The 21,378-nt window shown below is 42.9% G+C and overlaps 1 protein-coding gene across 1 annotated transcript in view; it reads right to left on the bottom strand.

The window, feature by feature from the left end:
- Positions 1-21,378, bottom strand: part of BZW2 (basic leucine zipper and W2 domains 2) — a 63,327-nt gene that overhangs the window by 35,708 nt on the left and 6,241 nt on the right.

Genomic DNA, 21,378 nt, shown 5'->3' with positions numbered 1-21,378 from the left:
GAATGGCTATGCCACCTCTACAAATCCCAACCCATACAGCCTAACCTTTGCTAAGGTATTCCCCCCCCCCTTGAAACTCAGGGGAACTCAACCCGGAAATTGCTACTGCATCCCCTTATCTCCACTTCCTCATCCTCTAACTAGTTCTTTCCATTTGGGGGTATCCAACCATGCATACCAGAAGCGTGCCAGAAGAATGAAGCAGAAAAGTATACACAGTGCTCATTTCAGACAAAATGACATGCATGAATATTGGGAGGATTGTGGGCAGCACCCACTCCCAATGTAAGTCAGGGTAGCCAGCCCCCTAAATAGGGGTGGGGGATTCCCCGCTCCCAGCTCCTGTTTCCTACTGCTATTCAGAGTGGAAGCAGAAGTTCTTTAAAAAAATGGCCACTGGGCCAACTGCGTAACATGACTTCAAAGGCCGGTCTCCATTCCTCCCGAAGGGATGTCACAGCTCTCTACGAATCACTGAAAACTCTATAGTAAAACCACAGAGTTTCCAGTGATTCCTAGAGAAGCATGATGGCTGTCTCCCCATGTCCCCACTTCCTTTTCTCCCATTGGTTGCCAGACCGTTCTTGGCAACCCTGTTCCAGGTATGCATGATTATAACATTTGAAAATGTCTACTCTTGCGTGCTTAATACCAAAAGCTTCTTGTCGGTCCTTTTATCCACACAGATTGAATTTCTGTTTACTACTTCAATCCATGCCATCACCTCTCTTGTATCTTTTGAAGCTTGGGACAGCCCTTTTTTCAATCTACAGCCTCACTATCTATTATCCACCCCACCCCCCTTGGCCATTTGATCATAATGCTTACTTACCTCCAGACAGCTAAGGCTAAGAGTAAATCCTGAGAAACATACCACTGCTACAAAGCATTAGAGTTTCCCCCAACTAAACAGTCTTAAGCAAGCCACCAGTCACCAGTTCTTAGCATCCTACCTCTTTGTCTGCTACGTAATACAGCCCACCTTATGCGGCTTTTATATACTATATAATGTAAAAAGCACTCTGAATATTTATATGTAAAATATAAATCATAATGCTACATTATGAAAAGCAAGGTCCTTATGATGTTACTAAATTAACTCTGGTTAATTGGGCTTTTTAAAAAAGCAAAGGTGGTTACTTCCTGGAATAGATGAGCCACCAAATATCCGGAAAACAGACATTTCAATAGAAGAGTCAATTAAAAACACAAAGAACAGGCAATACCTCATCAATATTTGAGAATAACTACGGCTCTAAGATGAAGCACATCTTTAAAATTAACATCATGATACCTTGCATAACAATGGTGTGTCAATCTAAGCTCTTATGTGCATCATTTCCATATGCAACTAGCTGTCAGATTTTAAACATATCATTAGAACAAATGCCAATTTATGCTCCCCCCTCCACCAGCCTCATAGCCAGGAATTTCTTCTGGGGAGAGCCAATTAAATTAAATTAAATCAGTACACATCAGCCCCCCCTTTCTCAGCATGCTTTAAAGGGGCCCAGTGAGCAGGCCCGTGGCCAGGAATTTGTGGCTTGTGGGGCAAAATTTTTTCTGGTGGGGCTGAAGTTATCAGCGCAGAAAGAAAAGCCAGAATTCTGAGGATTTTGACTCAGCTACTGTGGAATCAAGCCTTTTAAAATCAAAGCATAGAGGCTTCTGCAAATTTTAGCCCCAGAGTGTGACAATAGCAGGCTGAGAAGGTGGGGGGGGGGGGGGGGAAAAAATTTTCTGTGGGGGGGGGGGGGGGAGAGAATAAATTTTCTGGTAGATGGTAGCTGTGGCACTGGAAATACTTATCTGGGTTTGGCCAGTAAACTCACTCCAATTTGTATAAAAACACATACAACTTTATTTACAAAAACAAAGAACAAACTACACATAGATGGGGGGGATGTATACAGTTCAGCAAGGAATGCAAACAGGAACAAAAAACCTAGCTGGCTATTCTACTCACTACATAGCAGCAGGGTGGAAGTTGAAGAGAGCTTTGAAGCAGTCTCTTCTCTAACTCTTCTCAAGCTGTTTATTCTACATAGGTGTTCTTAACTATTTAGCCAATAGAATACTGTTACCAGGATAGATCTCTAAATTGTTAACTGTTAGCCACTTCAGATGGCAATTCTCAGCTGCTGCAAGTTAATCACTTCTGCCAGCCTAAGCAACAATTCTGATAAGAAGCCAGCCTGTGACTTCTATAGTCAAGAAAGCTAACGCTTAGGCAGAAAAACTCTCGGAAAGAGATTTTTTCTCGACAGAGATTTAGAATGGATCAGATAGGTCACCTACTCCAACCCCCTTGCTCAGTGCAGGAATTAGTCCACTACAGAATTCCATTCTGCTTAAAGGAGTGCACACCTTTTAAAAATGTTTTAAATGATCGAAAAACGCATTTACAGGAGAAATACTTGTGGGGCTGTACCTTTAAGAAAGGGGGCACAGCCTCCCAAAACCCCACCATAGCTACTGGCCTGCTGGTGAGCCTGATGGCCCCATGGCACCATCCTGCATCCGTGGCAGGGGCCAGCTGTGCTCTGTTTGGTGTTGGCAGCTGTAAGTGTGGGGGCAACAGCGGTGAGCCTCGTGATGGGTGCTGCCAGCTCGGACAAAGAATCAGGCAGCCATGCCACCTCCAGTGCCCTCAAGCAGCTGGCGGATCCACCCAGTGAAGACAAGTCCAGCTTCAAGCCTTATTCCAAAGGTGGCAGGAGAAACGGCGATCTGTGCAAAGAGGGCAGCAATGGCAACTTAAAGGAGACTTAAAGAAGATTAGGGTGGGGGCATTGAAGATTCTATAGGCGTTGCCACCCACAGCACCCCCCATTGGCTACAGGCCTGCCGCCTGCAATGCCAAGGAATACCATTATCCTTTGGAAGCCTTATACAACATACAGATTTCCCACACTTTAAACAATATTCGTGTCCTCCCCATCGTCAAAGAACTAGACATAAGAGGACACCCTTCCCACGAATGCCTTTTTTTTTTGTTTCGGTGTATGTGAAGAAATGTGCACAGGCTGAGTCCCTGTTCCCAAATGTACCAGGGTTGAGCTTGGTTTGTCTCATTCTCACATCTGAGTTAACCCTTGCATTTATGTGCTAATTTTCTGCCATCCATTGACCTTACTGGCCACCTGATCCAATTTCAGCTCTACTTATGCATCTTGGCTGTGGCTGGCCCTTCCCAATGGCTACCCCTACCCTTTTTCCTGTAAAATAGTAAAAAGCCCAGTAGCACCTTTAAGACAACCAAAACTTAATTGTAGCATAAGCCTTTAAGAAACACAGTTCTCTTTGTTAGATGCAACTGTGTTTCTCAAAAGCTTATGCTACAACAAAGTTTTTTAGTCTTAAAGGTTGTACTGGGCTTTTTACTATTTTGCAGCAACAGACTAACACAGCTAGCTCCTCTGGATCTTTGTCCTGTAAGTGGGGCTTCAGGATATTTCATTTCATTATATCTGATGAAGTGTGCTTGCACATAAAAGCTTATACTTTGAATAAAACTTTGTTGGTCTTAAAGGTGCCACTGGACTCAGACTTTGTTCTTTTTTTGTAGTTACTGTTCTGGTACAGTAATCATTCTTCCTGCACCTTAGAGGTTTCCGTGTTGTTAGCAATAGTCACATGAGGGTCTGTCCATTCACTAAGACATTTTGGGGTTCTCCCCCAAAGTATCTTTCATAGGCATAAAAGAATGACTAGGGTGCCACACAGCCATGGCCACCTCTTACTCCCTTGTTCACTTAATCACCCTGGTCCTTTCCCCCCACGGTTAGCACCACAATGCTTGACTCAAGAAGAGGCAGAGACCTTGTCTCTTCTCTCCTTCACCCATTCTAGCTAATGGTACAACTGCTAGGGAAGGCCCAGGGCAATATTGGAGGTGACATGGGATTCAGGAATTCCCTTGCCCAAGATAGGCAACTTATGTGCTGTAAGTGGTCATGTAACATAGTATAAGTTCCCATGTCATCTTTACAGGGGTCACCTTACTCCTACTTTCCTCTACAGGAACTTCCCTTTGTTTATGGATGTTTCCCCCCTGTTCCTACACACCACTTAGCCTTATTTCCTATGAAGCAACAGGAACAAGAACTACAGTACATACCAAAAACAAAAACACCAGGATCTTTCTGAATCTCCCACTTCCGGGTCAATACCTAGAAAATCCATCTGCTTCAACTTGTGTGTGTGGGGGGGAGATAGCATCCTTGATAACAGTTTTGTGGGGTGACAATAGACAGGAATTGTATACTGTTGTGCTTTGACAAACAAAATCATACCCCTAGTGTGATTTATCAGCAACAAGGGTGTTTTTAATTCATTTGCTTCCCCTCTGGAAAAAAAGTATTTTCTTTGTGCAGCTAAAAAAAAAAGGAGGTTCAAATAATGCAAAGCAGGCAAATAAAAAAAAACCCACACATACACAGAACAGCTCAGCAAGGCTGGGAGCCAGTCTGAGCATAAACTTGCAAGAAGCTGGTGTCAACATAACCCAGTCCTTGAGTAAAGACACCAGCTGCTTGACTTTGCAGTGGCAAAAGATCTGTAAGGTGATCTCTCTCCTCCTCTAGGGGCAAGAAGAGTAAAGAAGAGGGTATGTCAAACTGAGAAAACTAGAGGAAAGGTAGCCTCCTCACAGGACAGAGTCTTAGCACATGCCCCATATTCTGTTCACCACCCTGGCTTCTATTAATTTTTCTTGGGGGAGGGGGGGAAGTACAGAGGAGGGAGGGAGAGTTAAGAGAGGCAGCCTTTTCACTATGCATAAATAAAGCCTTTCAAGCAGTGCAGCAACTGAACAGAATGAAGCAAAATTCAAATTTCACCAATTGTAGCGAATTTAACAATTATGCTTCAGTACAACACAGGAGAGTCACCCCAGAAGCTATTAGTACCAGAATAGGATCTGCCTTCTTCTATATTTAGCTTTAAACGCATTGCACTCTAATCTGCTTTGGCCAGGCTTTATAAAGTAGTTGGTAAAGCACTGGTCAAAGACTAGTACAAACTAGACAAGAAGGAGACATAAGAGGGAGCCAGTAAGTACCAATATTCAAATTTGCTTCAGGCATCTCAGGTCAGAAGCCTGTATCCCTTTTACAGAGAAATGTAAAAATGTATACCAGAAAGTGACCAATTAAGAAGAACATAAAATCAGTGTATGTATACCAGAAGGTGACCAATTAAAAAATGTATACCAGAAAGTGACCAATTAAGAAGAACACAAAATCAGTGAGCTACTCCCAGGAATCAGACATGCTTACTTATTTATTGTATTTGCATTTTATCCTACTTTTTAACAACAATAACAAAAAGATGGCACTCAAATGTGGTGCAGTGGTTCATGACACTAGGCCCAGGGAGTTGTCAACTGAAATCTCCACTTGCCATGGAACTCATCAGGTAACCTGGGCCAGTCATTTTCTCTCAGCCTAACTTACCTCACAAGGTTATTATGTGAATTTAAAAAAGATAATGGAAAATTATGTATGGTACTCTGAGTTCTTTGGAGGAACAGTGGGATAAAAAGGGAAATAAATAAAAACAAGTGGGAGCCTGCTAGACTTGCGGGGGAATCCCCTCTCTCCCTCACACTTTCTTGCCAGTCCAGTGTGGCCCCCAGGCTCCCCTGCAGCTGCCAGGCCCAGTCACTCCCTCCCTCCCCCACTTCTCTTGGTGGCCAGAGCTGCTCTGAGTGGGCCCTCCAAGGCTTCCTTCCCTGTCCCCTGCACTGTCAGCAGCTTGCCCAGAGGTGCTCCAAGTGGGCTAACCAAGGCTTCCTCTTCCCCTCACTGCTGGGCATCCACCTGGAGGAACTCAGAGCAGGTCTGTTGCCTTCCCACCCCCCTACCCCGGCCACTCTCTGCAGCTCACCCGGAGCAGCTCTGGGCGAGCCAGCTGAAGCATCCCTTCCCAATCTTGGCGGCTTGCCTGGAGCTGCTCCAAGTGGGCCTGAGGAGGCTTCCACCCACCCCTGCCAGCAGATCCAAGGCTCTGTTACTGCAACCACCACCAGGCCTCCTTCCAGCTGTTCTACAGTAAGAGTGCTGCCTGTGCACGCACAGACAGCACTTTTTATTTTGGGGGGAATTTATGTATTTTTTTTAACTTTTCAGATTTTTCTGCAAACCCAAGCTTGCAGAAAAGCCTGTCTGGGGTGAGTGCACCCCCTATCTGTAGATTTAGATATTCACTGATAGGAGGCACACTTTGGAATTAATGGATAAATAAAAATAATGTAGTTCCAGTGATGTTTTGGTCTGGGAACAATGGAAAGATGCTTGACTGCTACCTCATCTCTTTTTGGCCTCACTCATGGTAGCTGGTATAAACAATCCCCCCACCTTTCCTTCCTGATGCTTTTGCCCAAGAGATGCTGGGGAACCTGCATGCACAATAGGGGCCTTTGGCTTTTCCCCAGCCACTTCTTTCTTCAGTAGCCACCACCAATCAAGCATGCCCTTACTCGACATGCACCTTGAGGAGCAGATGGAGCTATGCACATATGCGTCCATACTGCTTCAACCTGCTCTCCTCCCTGGCCACCTCACTGTCTGTAGCCCAGTTAGGAGTTTCAGGTCTATGCCATGGATGTATACTCAGGAACCCCAGAGGTGAATCTTTGACCACAGTCTGAAGTCTTTAAAAAGAAAATACTTTGGAGTAAGTTGAACTAATCTTAAGTAACTGAAGCAGTTCTGAAGCATCAAACTATTTCACTGGCATTGTCTTACAACCATGATAGCCTTCCTCAGCCTGAAATGGAACCTAGATTGTTTGATAATCCTACAGACTGCCTGGAAGAATTATCCTACTACAAAAAAATCACTACACTTTGGATGTCACAGGACAATGATTTTCAGGAAACATATTCCACACTGGCTTGTTTGCTAAAGAAAGCTGTGTGTCTACCAGGAACCCCTGTAGGTGTCAGAGGATTTCAAGACGTGTTCTATAGCCTAGCCTACACATGCAGCTAGATTTATGAGGTAGTAGAATGCTGAGGTGGCAGAAAGGGGTGTACCATTTCAGAATACACCAGGGGGGGTGTTAATCCATATTTGAATTCTCCCCCATATAAATTCACCCAGAAACAACAAAAAAATGTACATCAGGATTCATGTGTGGTACTTGTTTTTCAATTATAAGGCGTTTGAAAAGTATAATCTCTCACCTGCAGTCTGAAGTAGTACATTCCATTCTACAACATGAAGGCACTCTGCTGCATGTGTAGACCAAGCCACCGTTCATAAGTAAGGGTACTAACCAGGTGAGATGTCACTGTTGGCTCAAATGTAGTGATAAGGTATTCCAGGTCACAACCCTGCATCTACACATTACAGGAGAGGATTGACAGCAATGAGCAAGCCATCCTTCAGGCAGCTTGTCCAGAGTTCATGAGCCCTTCATTGAGAAATCCAGCAAATGCTGCTAAGGACTTGGAACACATTTGGAAAGCCACTGATTTAAGATAGCAACTGGGAAGCAGAATGGAGGAGCACCTTTACTGCAGATGATTGAATTCAATGAACCTTTTAAGCCCAACCCTTCTATAATTTTAGATCCACATTGTACAGTACATTTTAAATTCCATTTTACCAATTTCAGTATAAACCAATATATTAGTTTTAAACAACACAGCATACATGGATTGTTTCATCTCCATTTGATTCTTCAACTTCCCATTCCCCTTCATCTATTTCAAAGAGACCACATCTTGAAGTATGAAAAACTAAAAAAAAACATGTTTATACTGAAACAGTCATTGCTGCCATGTTTTCCAGTATCCTTAAAAATATCACACTATTCAACCTCATTTCAGCAGAAGTGGCAAAACAGCTTTCAAGGTCCATGAGAATTATGATTGCCAATAACACATTAAGAATCAAGGATATATATTGAAGTTGATATAATGTGAATGTGTATTATCCTCATAAAAGTTGTTTAAAAATAAATAAATAAAAATAAAAAATTCTTATCCCAACAACAACAAAAAAAAGAATCACGGCATGAACAGAGCTAGTAGGAGAGGAAGGGAAGAGATCAGGGCTATTCTGTTTACCAGCTAGAGCATGATTTTTAATCAAGCACAGATGAAGTGGATGCTCACTAAAAAGAAGGAATACCAGAAATCACTGAATGGTATGCCTCTCACAAAAGTAATAATTCAGAAGAGTGAAACTCTTATGAAGAAGCTTCACAAACAGTGGCTACTTCCATATGTTTTGAGGGGGGAAAGTATGCACTGGACAGAACTCAGTTTCATTGCTCAGTACCAGCCTGAACAGTTATCATAAGACCATTCAATGTGGTAGTTCGCACAGTGAAATGCCAGCCATCATGACAGGAAGGGTGAGAAAGGGCTTTCCATACTTTGAGACCTTCTTCCACACAGGGTCTGACAGGTTTTGCCCACAAGAGATTATTTCAGTACTCTAGTTTTCTTACTAGACTAAATCTTAGCAATTCACACACACACAAAGGTAAAGGAGACCATAGCCTGGGTAACAGTTAACCCAACTCCCCCCCCCACACACACTTCATTTTCTGAGATGGTGGCAAATTATTCTGGGTTTCAAATAAGCCATGCTCAGTCATTCAGAAAGTCACAGGAGCTGGCCTTGAACCTCATGAGAGCTTCAAGTAGCAAAACAAAAACAGCAAAAGAAAGCTGGTTCTTCTTCCAAGTTCTAAAAGCACAAAGGCATGGAGAACTGGGCCATGAGACGCCAGGTCTTCTACCTTTTTCTATGAGGCAATGGCTGCTGCAATGTGAACAGGACTACATGACTCTTTACAGAATCAACCTTAAGCCTGCTCTCAGCTAACTGACTTGATGCTACCTAATTCAATATTAACAGTGCTAAAGCTGCCTTCAAATGGTATAATTGTTTCTTAGAAACTCATTGGCCATATGCCAGGGACCGTGAGGAAATATGTAATGGGAGGAATGGAGGCAGGCCCTAGAACAGAGTACAATTACTTATATTTGACATTAATTATCAAACTTATTCTTGGGGAAAATGCTATTATACTACATAGTAAAATCAAACTCAACACCTTGTTTCACCATTATTTTCATATTTTATCATTCAGTTGCTTAACACACCATTTCTGTTGCTGTTAAAAAGCTTAATAATAAAACCTCAGCCCAAAGCAGCTCAAAGACAGGATGCGTTGAAGGACAACAGGAAAGGGTGTGTATGTAAGGGGGGGGGGAGAGAACATACCAGATACAATAAGATGCTGTCAAATAGTGCAGGAAAACAGGTATCATCCAAAATTAGGCACTATCATCCAAAATTAGGCACTAACTAAATTTGTAAATTGAAAGTATATGCATCACTCAATCTGGAAGAAGCAAAAGCACTGTAAAGTGATGACAAGGATGCATCTGGAACCCCACTTTCCTGCCAAATCCTTATCAAGCATTGCTAGTGAATATTTGGATTTTGTTTTTCATCCAAGTCCCATCCCAGGCAGAAAAAGAAACATCTTAGTGCACTATAAGAAACACTGCCCTCACCTAATTAAAAACAGAGGAACCTAGTTCTTTCAGATCACTCACACTCTCCTGTATCACTTAAAGCACACTGCATCATTGAAAGCCCATGGAAAACAAGTATGTCAGGAAGAAGCATCCTAGCCAGCTTTCCTACCACCCTGATAAGTTAATTCCCTTTTCCTCTCCAAAAAAAAGCAAATCCAATTCCCCCACCTCCATTGTGAAGTAGTATGACCAGAGGTCATTTCGGGGGGGAACGCGGGGGAACGCAGTTCCCTCGGGTGAGGTATGGGGGGGCGAGGCACATGATGAAGTCCCGCCCCCTGCTTCCGGCCGCCCCGCTTCCAGCCCTCATTCAGCCAGGAGGAGGCAGGAGAAGAGGGAGGGTAAGTTGCTTCCTCCCTGCCTCTCCCCACCCCTGCCTGCCTGGAGCCAGGGAGGGCCTTGGCGGGGCGGGTGTGGCCTTATGACACACTTCTGGTGATGTCAGGGGGTGTGGCATATGCTAATGAGTTATGCTAATGAGTTCCCCTAGCTCTTTTTCTATGAAACGACCCCTGAGTATGACACAGGATATTGGTTTCATGTGGCTTTCACCTGTGTGGCTACCAACCTTAGGAGATAACGGAGTTTCATAGCATGGCTTGCTTGCTGCCGCAGCTTCAGTAACCATGTCACATGAAGTTCATTGTGGCTGCCTAGATTCGATTCACCCTTTTTTTATTATAAGTATATGAAGCTGCTGTATACCAAGACAGTCTGTTGTCCCATCTGTGGTCCCACATTGTTAGGTATAAGTGGCAGCAGTTCTTGGAGGAAGGAGTGGGCAGATTTCAAGCTTGAGAGATTTATTTTTCTCCCCCTGACTTAAACTTTGGATGCCACCAGCCAGAGCCTGCTGGGGGGAAAAGTCCTTTGAGGAGCAGGACTGATTACAAAATGTCTCCCCCAGAGAGTGGCACTGGTCATAAATCCCTGTTGCACTGCATGAGCCATATATAAGCTGAATTACTACACAGGACGGACTCCAGCTTGAAATCTTAAAAATGCTACACACCAAGATCTGTTCACACAGACAACTAATTGATACTACCATTGGACTACCGCAGCAGAGAGATAAGCGAGTTCAGTTTTTAAACAACATCAATTTGTGTCAGCATTGTTATTGATAACTTTATTAGAGAGGAGCAGCTGCATTACAGCCACTGAGACTGGTTTGGTTGCCATAGCAATGGAGACCAGTGCTAACAGAGCTGGGAAATTTCTGAACCAGTGTGGTAGGAGAAGAATAGGCTTGCTGTCCGAAGAACTTCAGTATATGTAAGTCAGGGAACACTGGGCAATGAGGCATCCCTATGGTATGATCTCAGGAGCTTTTTAAGATCTACCATGACCCAACAAACCCAATTAGCTTTTGCCCACCCCAGCTCTAAGGTCTTGGGTAGAAGTACTTCATGGCTCTACTACAAGGGAAATACCCAGGGACGAGAACATTTGTATGCATAGCATACATACTATTACCAAGCTATGGTCTCTACCAGGGCTCTTTTTGTAGAAAAAGCCCAGCAGGAACTCATTAGCATAATAGCCCACACCCAACAGCAGAAACCCATTAGCATATTAGGCCCCACCTCTGCAAGCACAGCTCATTAGCACATTAGGCCGCACCCCCACGTTACCAGAAGTGTGGTTATCCAGCCACACCCACCTTTTGCTTCTTATTCTGTTTACCTTGTTTGTTGTCAAAACCCAGGGCCTTTTTTTGTAGCAGGAACTCCTTTGCATGTTAAGCCACACACCCCTAATGTAGCCAATCCTAATGAGTTTCTGCTATTGGGTGTGGCCTATTATGCTAATGAGTTCCTGCTGGGTGTGGCCAACTTGGAAGCCAGCCGGAACTCCGTTCCTGTACGTTCCTGCCCAAAAATAGCCCTGGTCTCTACTATATGACTCATTTATGTAAATGTTCATTATGGGGTTTATTCAAGACAAGTTCATAGTCAATCATGCCCACTGTCTAGTAACAAGCTCTTGTTCGTTACTGAAGAGTCCTTCTCCCCTTGTAGATATATCGTCTTTTATCATGATTTGTTGGAAATGGTTCACACACAAAAAAAGTGAAACACATCTGTGAAGTGAGGCATGCTTTGAGGAGCCAGTAATGGCATTGTCACAGTTATCCCTAAAGTACATATTAAAGAGAGAGTAGATAATTAAAGGCCTGGAGAAACCATTTTAACAGATATGTCAGCCTGCAAGTCTCTAGGCAGTTATTGACGTAGTTCCAAGTCAATACACTTTGTTAATAAGCATGCTATTTTATGAGAGAGTCCCTGCCAAGCTAATGTTCAGTCTCTCAGGAAATACATTTTTGAAACCCTGTGACCTAAACAATCTGACTGATGAGCCATTTTCAAAGGAAGGATGAACCTAATATTTCCCAATCTAGCTGTATATCAAGTCTTTGGGGGAGAGATAATACTCAGCTTGTTCAACAGTATGCAGATATGCCTGTTTGACAAATGGTTGTACAGGATAAACATGTAAGACATACTTTGATCATCACCACGATGTTGCTATTATTATGCAGAACATGAGATACTGAAACTAGTCAGCTTCTTAATGAGCTCCTCTGATAGTCTTCTTTCCTATTGATGAATATTTCCAACATTACTGGCTGGATTTCTCAAATGTATGATCAGAAATTATTCAAACACATCAGACCCCCCTTCCGGGTAGTATCTTGATTCCGAATTATTTTAAACCAGCACAAGAGCAAAAAATACCTCAATCAAGGAAGCCACAAAGGCCCTCAGTTTGCAGGACCTGAGCGAGGCTGTTTTGGAGGGCATGATAGGGCTGCCATAAGTTGGAAGTGACTTGACAATCCTTAACACACATGTTTTGATTTATCCAAAGTACTATAATTTTATTTATTCTGCTAAAATATTTATAGCCACCATTCCTCTTGGCTCAGCAGCTAATTTCTAATTAGAACCAATACAGCTTCCATTCTAGAAAGGCACTAACAGTTGCTACAATATATGTTTAAAAAATAGTTACTTTCATCATGTAATGTGCTGGTGGTTAGCCAACTGTGAAATATTTTATGAATACTGAACTATCAAAAGACAAATCAGGCATACATTCTGACTTTAAATATTCTGCTGAACAACCTGAGACATACTATATGTGCATAATTGTACTATACAGGCCAAATAAGATAAAATTCATCACTAAAAAGAGAGACACACTTATGGTCAAGAAGAAAATGGTCCATGACATTTTGCAGAGTGGTAAAGTAGTCACAAACAGCTACAGTTTCACATAGCTACTTGCTTACAGGTGCAGAAAAAAGTCTACAAGGAATTGATTTACAATACTAAACCTTAATCGTTTTAAGAGTAATGCAGAGTAGAATATGTAAGCTTTCACTGCCACACACATATATTAGTACATATTAAATCTCCAAAAGTAAAGGTTTAGACAGTATTGGCACAATGAATTCAAACCTTCTTTTTAGCTAGATATTTAAATCCATCTGTGATCCAAGTAAATGTATGTTATGCTCTTATTTTAGCCAGTGAACAGGATTACTTAAGCATTTTTACACAATAATCTAAAATTAAATACCCCCAGAATAAGAAGTGGTGACCGTGGTAGGAAAATGCATATTCCCTGTAGTATTTGAATCATTTCCCCTAGAGTGTTACCTAATCAGTGAAATGCCTGTTGCAGTAGCAATGGTGATTTTGATCATTTATTTATTTATTTATTTATTTTGAGATTTATATCCCGCCCTACCCGTACGGCCCAGGGCGGCAAACAAGCGGCGATGCCGGAGATAAAACACAAGTTACATTAAAACCTTAACCAATACAGACTAAAATGGTGCTCAACAATTCAATTTTAAACTTCAAGATGGTCAATATCCCTCACTGGCGGCCGCTGGTAAGAAAAACAGGAGCGCCAGAGGAATGTTCCTCTTGTGGCAGCATCAGCCCACGCCCCAAGCCAGGTAGATGGTAAATCAAGCCACGATGGTGGTAAGTGGCGGTGGCGGCGGCTCCTACTCGAAAGCCTGGCGGAAGAGCCCTGCGGAACTGTACCAGGTCCCGCAGGGCCCGGATCTCCACCGGGAGCTCATTCCACCAGGTAGGAGCTGCCACCGAAAAGGCCCTGGCTTTGGTTAGGGCAAGCTTAATATCCCGGGGGCCTGGAACCTCTAAAAGGTCCAAACTCCCCGATCGCAGCGCTCTTGGGGGAACATACGGGGAGAGGCGGTCCCTCAGGTAGGCTGGACCCAATCCATTCAGGGCTTTAAAGGTGAGAACCAGCACTTTGAAACGGATCCGGTATGCTATAGGCAGCCAGTGCAGCGCTTGCAGCACCGGCCGGATGTGGTCCCTCCTTGAGAGACCCATCAGCAGCCGAGCTGCAGCATTCTGCACTAGCTGCAGCTTCCGGATCTGCAACAAAGGCAGCCCCAAGTAGAGAGTGTTACAGTAGTCCAGCCTCGAGGTGACCGTCGCGTGGATCACAGTGGCCAGGTCCTCGCGGCTGAGATAAGGGACCAACTGCTGGGCCAGCCGAAGATGGTAAAAGGCTGACCTAGCAGTGGCTGCCACCTGGGCCTCCATTGTCAGTGAAGAGTCCAGGAGCACTCCTAAACTCCTAACCTCCCGCATAGGCACCAAAGGCACCCCGCCGAAAGTCGGGAGAAGGAGCCCTAACTCCCGGCCGGTCCGACACAGGCCCAGGACCTCCGTCTTTGCCGGGTTTAATTTCAACCGACTCAGCCTGAGCCAACCAGCCATGGCTTGTAACGCCTGAGAAAGGTCATCGGGATCAGAGTCCGAACGGCCGTCCAACATCAGATAGAGCTGGGTGTCATCCGCATACTGATGACACCCAAGCCCATACCTCCAGACAATCTGGGCGAGGGGGCGCATATAGATGTTAAATAGCATTGGGGACAGCACGGCTCCCTGGGGCACTCCACACTCAGCCAAAAATTCAGCTCAGATGTTCAGTGAGGAACAGCAGTGATTTTGCTTATGCTTTTTTTGCTTCTCCCAACTTTACATTATTGTTGACATCATTTGCACATGCTTAGTTTAATTTTCTTTGTTTTAACATTATTTATCAAGTGTTTGAAAAACAAGAGGCTACTTGGCTGCATTTTAGTTTTACAATCCAGGTGTTCATTTCATTAAAAATGATGTATGGATTTTTGGCTGTTTTTTTAGACTTTGAATGAACTTTTCAGGCTGAGTTCATTCTTAGTACAAATCTTAGTACAACAAACCAATAGGTTTTGTTACAAAAATGGTTTGATACATGTATATAAAAGTATAAAGGCACTCTTAGTAGCATTTTGTAGGTTATTTCTACTAAAATATATAAAGAATATATTGAATTATGGAAAAATACAAAATTATAGCACTATTTTAAAAATTAAACTCTTTATATACACTTTCTAATGTTACAATGTGGCCTATGGCATAAAGCTTTTGTAGATACATTGAATCTACCTGTTAGTCTTCATCTTGATCCATTAGAAGATTTTTAATTGAATGTTATAAAACTTTTTAAAATCTAAATTAGAACTTCTAGGCCAGTAGGAGTCCTTCTTGTATAACATAAGTTCTTCATTCTTAATTGGCCTTTTAATGAATGTCAAGAGCCATGATTTGTTCTTGGCTGGACTCTCAGCACACCTGGTGCTCTTGGTTTCTAACCTTTGCTTTTTAAAAATAAGTTTGGTAGTTCCTTTAGTTTATAGCTATGTATTTAGCAAAGCTTAAATTTAATATTTCAGGTAGCTGCTTCTCTTATAAACATCCTATACCATAGTCTTAATTCTCAGCTATAAAAAATATTAAAGTTTTATTTTAATTTCTAAAAACACACAGCAAGTCAGAGGAGGGCTTTTCCTCTCTCACAGTACAATTACCCTTTTGTTCACCCCAATTAGACTTTTCTAGCCTCATCTTGACCAATTATTCCTAGTTCTCTTTGAAGCAAAGGACCTCACCATAAATCTTTAACTTTGAGAGGTCGTTAGCTGGGATGGTTGGTACCATTATAATTAAAAAGTTGATAGGAAATTCCTATGGAAAATGGTAAATAAACTGTTTAAAAAAAAGGAAATTCCTCTTCTGTCAAATTAAATTGAATATAAAACATCTGTTTTTACAATTCTGCTTAGTGTTTAACAATTTGTCAGCTTACTTCTGGAAAATCCCAAAGCCCTTTCTCAGAGGCCCTCTGAAAACCCAGCAATAATCAATAAATTATTATTTGAACCTTTGGGTTTAGTCTACACATTCACCATTTGTTTAGACCAATTTGTAGGCCATGTTTTCCATATACTCAAAGCCTTGGGTTTAAGAAATACTTTAGTCACCATGTTAAAATGAGAATAGAGCAAGCACCAAATGCACCAAATGCACTACAACTCATTTATATTGTGCACCAATAGGGTCATCAAAATAAATAAGTACTGAAACTTTTTTTTAAAAAAAAGGTCATGGATCAGGGGGCAGATCATTCTACAGGATCCAAGTACCGGTAGCTGCATGTAGCTTAAGATAGTATCTCCTCTGATGAAGAAATCTGAAGCATGTCTTGATTTGCTTAATGGAACCAGCATGTAGGCTTGGTATCTTAGCGACAGTCTCTCCCTACATGGGTGGTCTAATCCTGAAGGTAAAAGCTAACACCAGCACTCTGAAATGACCTCAAAAGGACACAGGCAGCCAGCATAAAACAGCTGCATATGCTTCCCCCCCCCCCTAAGATTCAGGAAGAGGCTTGCAGCAATATTTTGTACCTGTTCAACATGCCAGTCTGCGCATAACAAAGCACATTACAGTCATCAAGCATGGAAGGTGCAAGAGTATGAATCAATATTGCAAGGTCATGCTGTGGTCTGTCATGGACCTTGAAATATCTAATTACCTGTCCAAGCATGAGGAAGAGGAACAAGTGCAATAGATAAAATGTACCCTTGGACAACAAAATATGTTTCACATGAAGCAGAGTGGGGTCCAGCCGCATTCACAGTCTCCTTGCAGACAGGGAAGTCGTAACCCTCCATTGCTTGCACTAATCATAGCCTCTGTTCAGATATAAGTCAGGATCAATAACAATATACAGGTGCCTATTGCTGACATGCTGCATTCCCCCAGTTCATGTTTTGTTTTGTTTTTAATGTGACATCTGAAAAAGCAGTTTATGGTTAGCACCTTAGCTCCAAGCAGAGATATTCAAAATTCTGAATAATTGGGGGGAAGCTTTTTCAGCCACCCCCATGGGAAATTTTAAATGTGCAAATAGGGTTGTTGTCAACACTACCCTGGGAAATTCCCAAAGATTTGGTGATGTTGCCTGTCAAGGGGGGAATTTGGGGAGGGATTTCTCCTAGAATATATGGTTCACCATAGAGTCTGTCCCCTGAAGCTTTTCTTCAGAGAACTGATTTTTGTAGTCTTGAGATCAGATGTGATTTTGGGAGAACCCCAGGCCCCACCTTGGAGGCTGGCAACCTTAAGTGCCACACTTACATTAGGGCTGATGAAACATGAAGCTTCTCAGAGTATCAGAATATGCACACATAAATTAATTTGAAAACAAGCACTTGTGAACATCTTAATTTTACTCCAACAAGAATTACTAATTTACATAGTAGAGTTACAGTGGCAAATTTATTTATTTAAATATCTGTATCCTGCCTTTCTCCTGCAAAGCAGGACTCAAAGTGGCTTACAAAATGAGTCAGCAACAGCCTAAAATCACAACACAACAATCAAGAAAAGCAACCAGAGGGAGGTGCTGAGCAGCTGAAAGGACTCAGCCCTTGTTGGAATGTTCTCCCCTGACATGCAGTTATTTCAAAAAGCACAGCGGTAGAACCGCCATTATCTAACATTGAGGAATTTCACATTACCCTTTTTAACCCGTTTTGAAGCCGTTTTTTATCCGTCATGGAGTAAACCGGTATAGGCTGCTATTTCACACATGGCTTTCCCCTTCCGGTAAAGAGCTGGATCTGAAGCGGTTTGCCATTTCAGACTGCACTGCTTTCCCCCCGCTGTTTTTCGCCCATGCGGGCGATCTCTAGCTTTTTTTTAACATTCGCTTTCGAGCGCTATAGCACTATAACAAAACACTCCAGGCATTCCAATGGCGTTGATATAATGCTGTTGCGTTATAGCACTATAGAGCTATAACGCAAACGTTCCCCCCCAAAAGCCGGGAGGTGGGGTCTACGACACAACGATGGTGGATGCCTTTCCCAGCTCTCTGGGGAGATGTACCGCACAGCAGCGAGGGGGAGAGGTGCCGCTGGTTTGGCAACCCCACGGGAGTTCAGAGAGAACTCCCAAGCCATAGGGCTTTGAGGATGAGCCTCTTTTCCTGCTAACGGTAGGGGAATGGAGGGCAGGGAGGTAGAGGCTCCCCGCCGCCCTGACGGTCCCTCTTGCTGACTGCATCCTCTTAGCGAGGCCACAAGCTGTGTCGACCCAATCAAGCACAGGAGATCTAGCGGAGGAGCGATTAAGAGCGTGGTCAAGATAAAGACCAACAATGAACTGTGAGTTAAGGAGCAAACTGTGAGTGAAAATGAGCTATTTGTCTTCAGAAGAGAAAATCCCCTCCCCCTCAAAGGAAAAACTTTCTGAGCGATAACGTGCTGAAGGAGGGACGCCTCTCAATGCATTTACATAAACAAGGAGGGGGAGAGATACTAGCACAACTCAAATTTACTCCTCTACTTAGAATGAGCAAATATCTATGTTATTCTGAACTTTCATTTTAAGCGTCATTAGCTTACAAAAAACCCAGAAAGACTGAAGGTGTTGCTACCTCCTCTCACTTTCATCTGCATACCCCTCACTTCCAGCCCGAATGTACGTATTACATATGTAACACTATGAGTAAGTCCCACCCAAGCACAAAGTATAGGGAGCTCTCACCATGCTTGGTGCCTCACAACAGATCTTACAGCAAGGAACACAGCAATGTCAACTTCCAAGGAAGCCTTTTTGGGAGCAACCAGGAAGTGCAAGGATATCAACAGGATGAAAGCAATTAAACCACACCAGGCTAGAAGACAAAGACTTATTTACCTTTAGCTTCAAAGTAACTCCTGCTCCAAAATGGAGTTGCTCTGGTCGGTTTTGGGTTGTTATTGTTACATTGTCAGTTAGGATAAGGAATATGATATTTACCTGTGCTTTTATTTGGTGACTGCTAGTATTTGCTTAGGATAAGCACCCCCAATATTGTACTAGTCCCTCAATAAATTTCATATTCCTTTTTAAACTTTTAAATCAAGCCTCTGACATCCTTGTCTTACTGAAACTTGCTACTTTCGGACACCTCTTTGGATAAAAGATCTTGGTTTTCCACTTACTATGCAAATGTTCATGTTAATTCCCCATGTCAGTTTGAATACAGGTTCATGTGTTTGGGGGGGGGGGGTACACCTTTTCAGTCTTTCACATGGTAGTGTGTAACTACATGAATGTTTAACACAGAAGATGGAGGAATCAGGGACAGATGAGAAGCAAGAGGAATCAGAGACCATATGGTACCAAAACCTTGCCTCTGCATTGTAGCAGCAATATGCTGACAGACACCCAGATTGCATTTAGGGAACAAATATCTGAAGCTATTCTATGTTCTCAGCATGTGAAAGTACTAAGAGTGCTGCTTGTTTAATAATCCAGCCAAAAGCAGTAGCAATATTATTTTATGTAAATAAGAATCTGCAGATTGTGACACTGATTCAACACTGGCATTAAGAATAGGGTATACCTCACAGACGGAGCTGTGGTGGCTCAAGTGGTTAAGACGCTGAACTGCAGGCTGTGGAAGGTCGGTAGTTCAGCAGTTCGAGACCCGAGTGTGCCGCATGACAGAGTGAGCTCCCGTCTCTAGTTCCAGCTCCTGCCAACCTAGCAGTTCGAAAGCAAGAAATTGCAAGTAGATAAATAGGTACCACTTCAGTGGGAAGGTTACAGCGTTCCGTGCGCCTTGGTGTTTAGTCATGCCGGCCACATGATCACGGAAATGTCTTTGGACAGCACTGGCTCTTCGGCTTTAAAATGGAGATGAGCACCGTAACCCTAGAGTCGGATTCGACTACCTTTCGAGCAAGGGAACCTTTACCTTTACCTATACCTCACAGACAACATGTATACCATTCATGCAGATCAAAAAAATCCACAAGAGGAGGCTACAAACGGGTAGGGGGATTTTATTTCAAATCAGAAAATGGGGGTTGGGATAGTGAGGAAGGTTTTTTTAAAAAAAAGCCTGAAGCTGCTGAAGCACACACTGCACTTTTTTAAAAAAAAAAAAACAAGATTTTGCTACGCTGTCATAAAATCTCAGCCAATATTTTGAGGCTTTCCTCATAATCCCCCAAACAATGTCAAAGTTTACAATGGCAGAAGTGGTGGTGGGGGGAGGCAATAGTGGTGTGAGAATAAGGGAAGGGAGAGAGAAAAATCAGTGGTAGGACAGTGAGGGCCTTTTTTGTTGTTGTTGTTGTTCAGTCGCACAGTCGAGTCCGACTCTTCATTACCCCATGGACCAGATCACGCCAGGCCTTCCTGTCTTCCGCCATCCTCTGAAGTTTGCTCAATTTCATGTTTGTTGCATCTATGACACTGTCTAACCATCTCATCCTTTGCCGTCCCCGTCTTCTATGTGAGGGCCTAGCAAGTAGGAATCTTTGCTTCCATACAGGTTCATCAGGGGTCCTCTGCTGGAGCCACCTAATAGCGAACAATAACCCCATACTTACCAGGACCAGGAGGACAGTGACAAGGGGCTGTCTTCAGACTGGGAGACTCCTATTGAAAATGTTTGCAAATAAGATGTTTTTTTTTTCCTGATAAGCATTGAGCATGCCTATTGCCCTGCAGGAAGCATAAAATATTGACAGAATTGAGGGTCAGTTGGAGAAAAGGAAACTTGGAAGGAGGAGATTAAGCTTGTTGAGCTTTTAACCATTTAGTATGTTGCAAGGGGAGATTAAGGTCAAGGGATATGTGCAGTGCAAAGCACATTCTGAGATCCTAGTACCACCTCCTTTTGGGCAATGGGCATGCTCAGTGCTTGTCAGGCCAATTTCCCCCTCACTTTACTCTTACGTGCAAACGTGTATTTTCCCACAACACACCCCACTCCAAAATGCTATCTATTTAAAGAGTCTGTCTGACCATGTTCAGATTAAAATAGTCTTTGCAGGGAGGTTAATTAGGATGGGCAGAAAAATGCTGCTTCCATTTGCACACTGGACTCTTTAAACTGAAAGCACAGGGAAAGCCATGTAAAAATACATCCTTCCTGCTCTGTACCACTTCAGTTCAGGGCTACATAGGTTTCTTTCTGCTCAACTTATCTCAAATCTTAGCAGTTAGGGAAAGTGTACCCTACCTCCTGGTATGCTCAACAGTTCTATTACTATCCCTAACAGGGCCCTCAACTGATGGACTGACAGATGAAGCTACTGTGGCAAGAAATCCTGCAGCTTCCTCAGTAAGTACAGCAGTTTTCGTGACCGCAATAATAATACTTCCCTTCCCTAGAACTTCCACACATTTTCCAGGTGTCCTTCCCATTCCTTGGAAAATCACTGACAGCAGAGATTTTTCAACAGCATGAATTATGTGTAGAAATGATGTTTTAAATCATCTGCTTTAGAATGATGTCACTAATCATTCTGAAGAAATAAATATTTAAGGAATATTTAACTTTACAATTTCTGGTCTCAGGAGAAAACAGAAAAAACTCTCCCCACCCCTTTTATCCACTTGTCCCCCCCCCCCCCTTTTTTTGGG

This window comes from Gekko japonicus, unplaced genomic scaffold (genome assembly GCF_001447785.1).
Source record: "Gekko japonicus isolate JY-2015 unplaced genomic scaffold, Gekko_japonicus_V1.1 scaffold1585, whole genome shotgun sequence".
In the NCBI taxonomy this organism is placed as follows: domain Eukaryota; kingdom Metazoa; phylum Chordata; class Lepidosauria; order Squamata; family Gekkonidae; genus Gekko; species Gekko japonicus.
The sequence above is the reverse complement of the archived record's forward strand: the minus strand, read 5'-3'. Positions and strand labels throughout refer to the sequence as shown.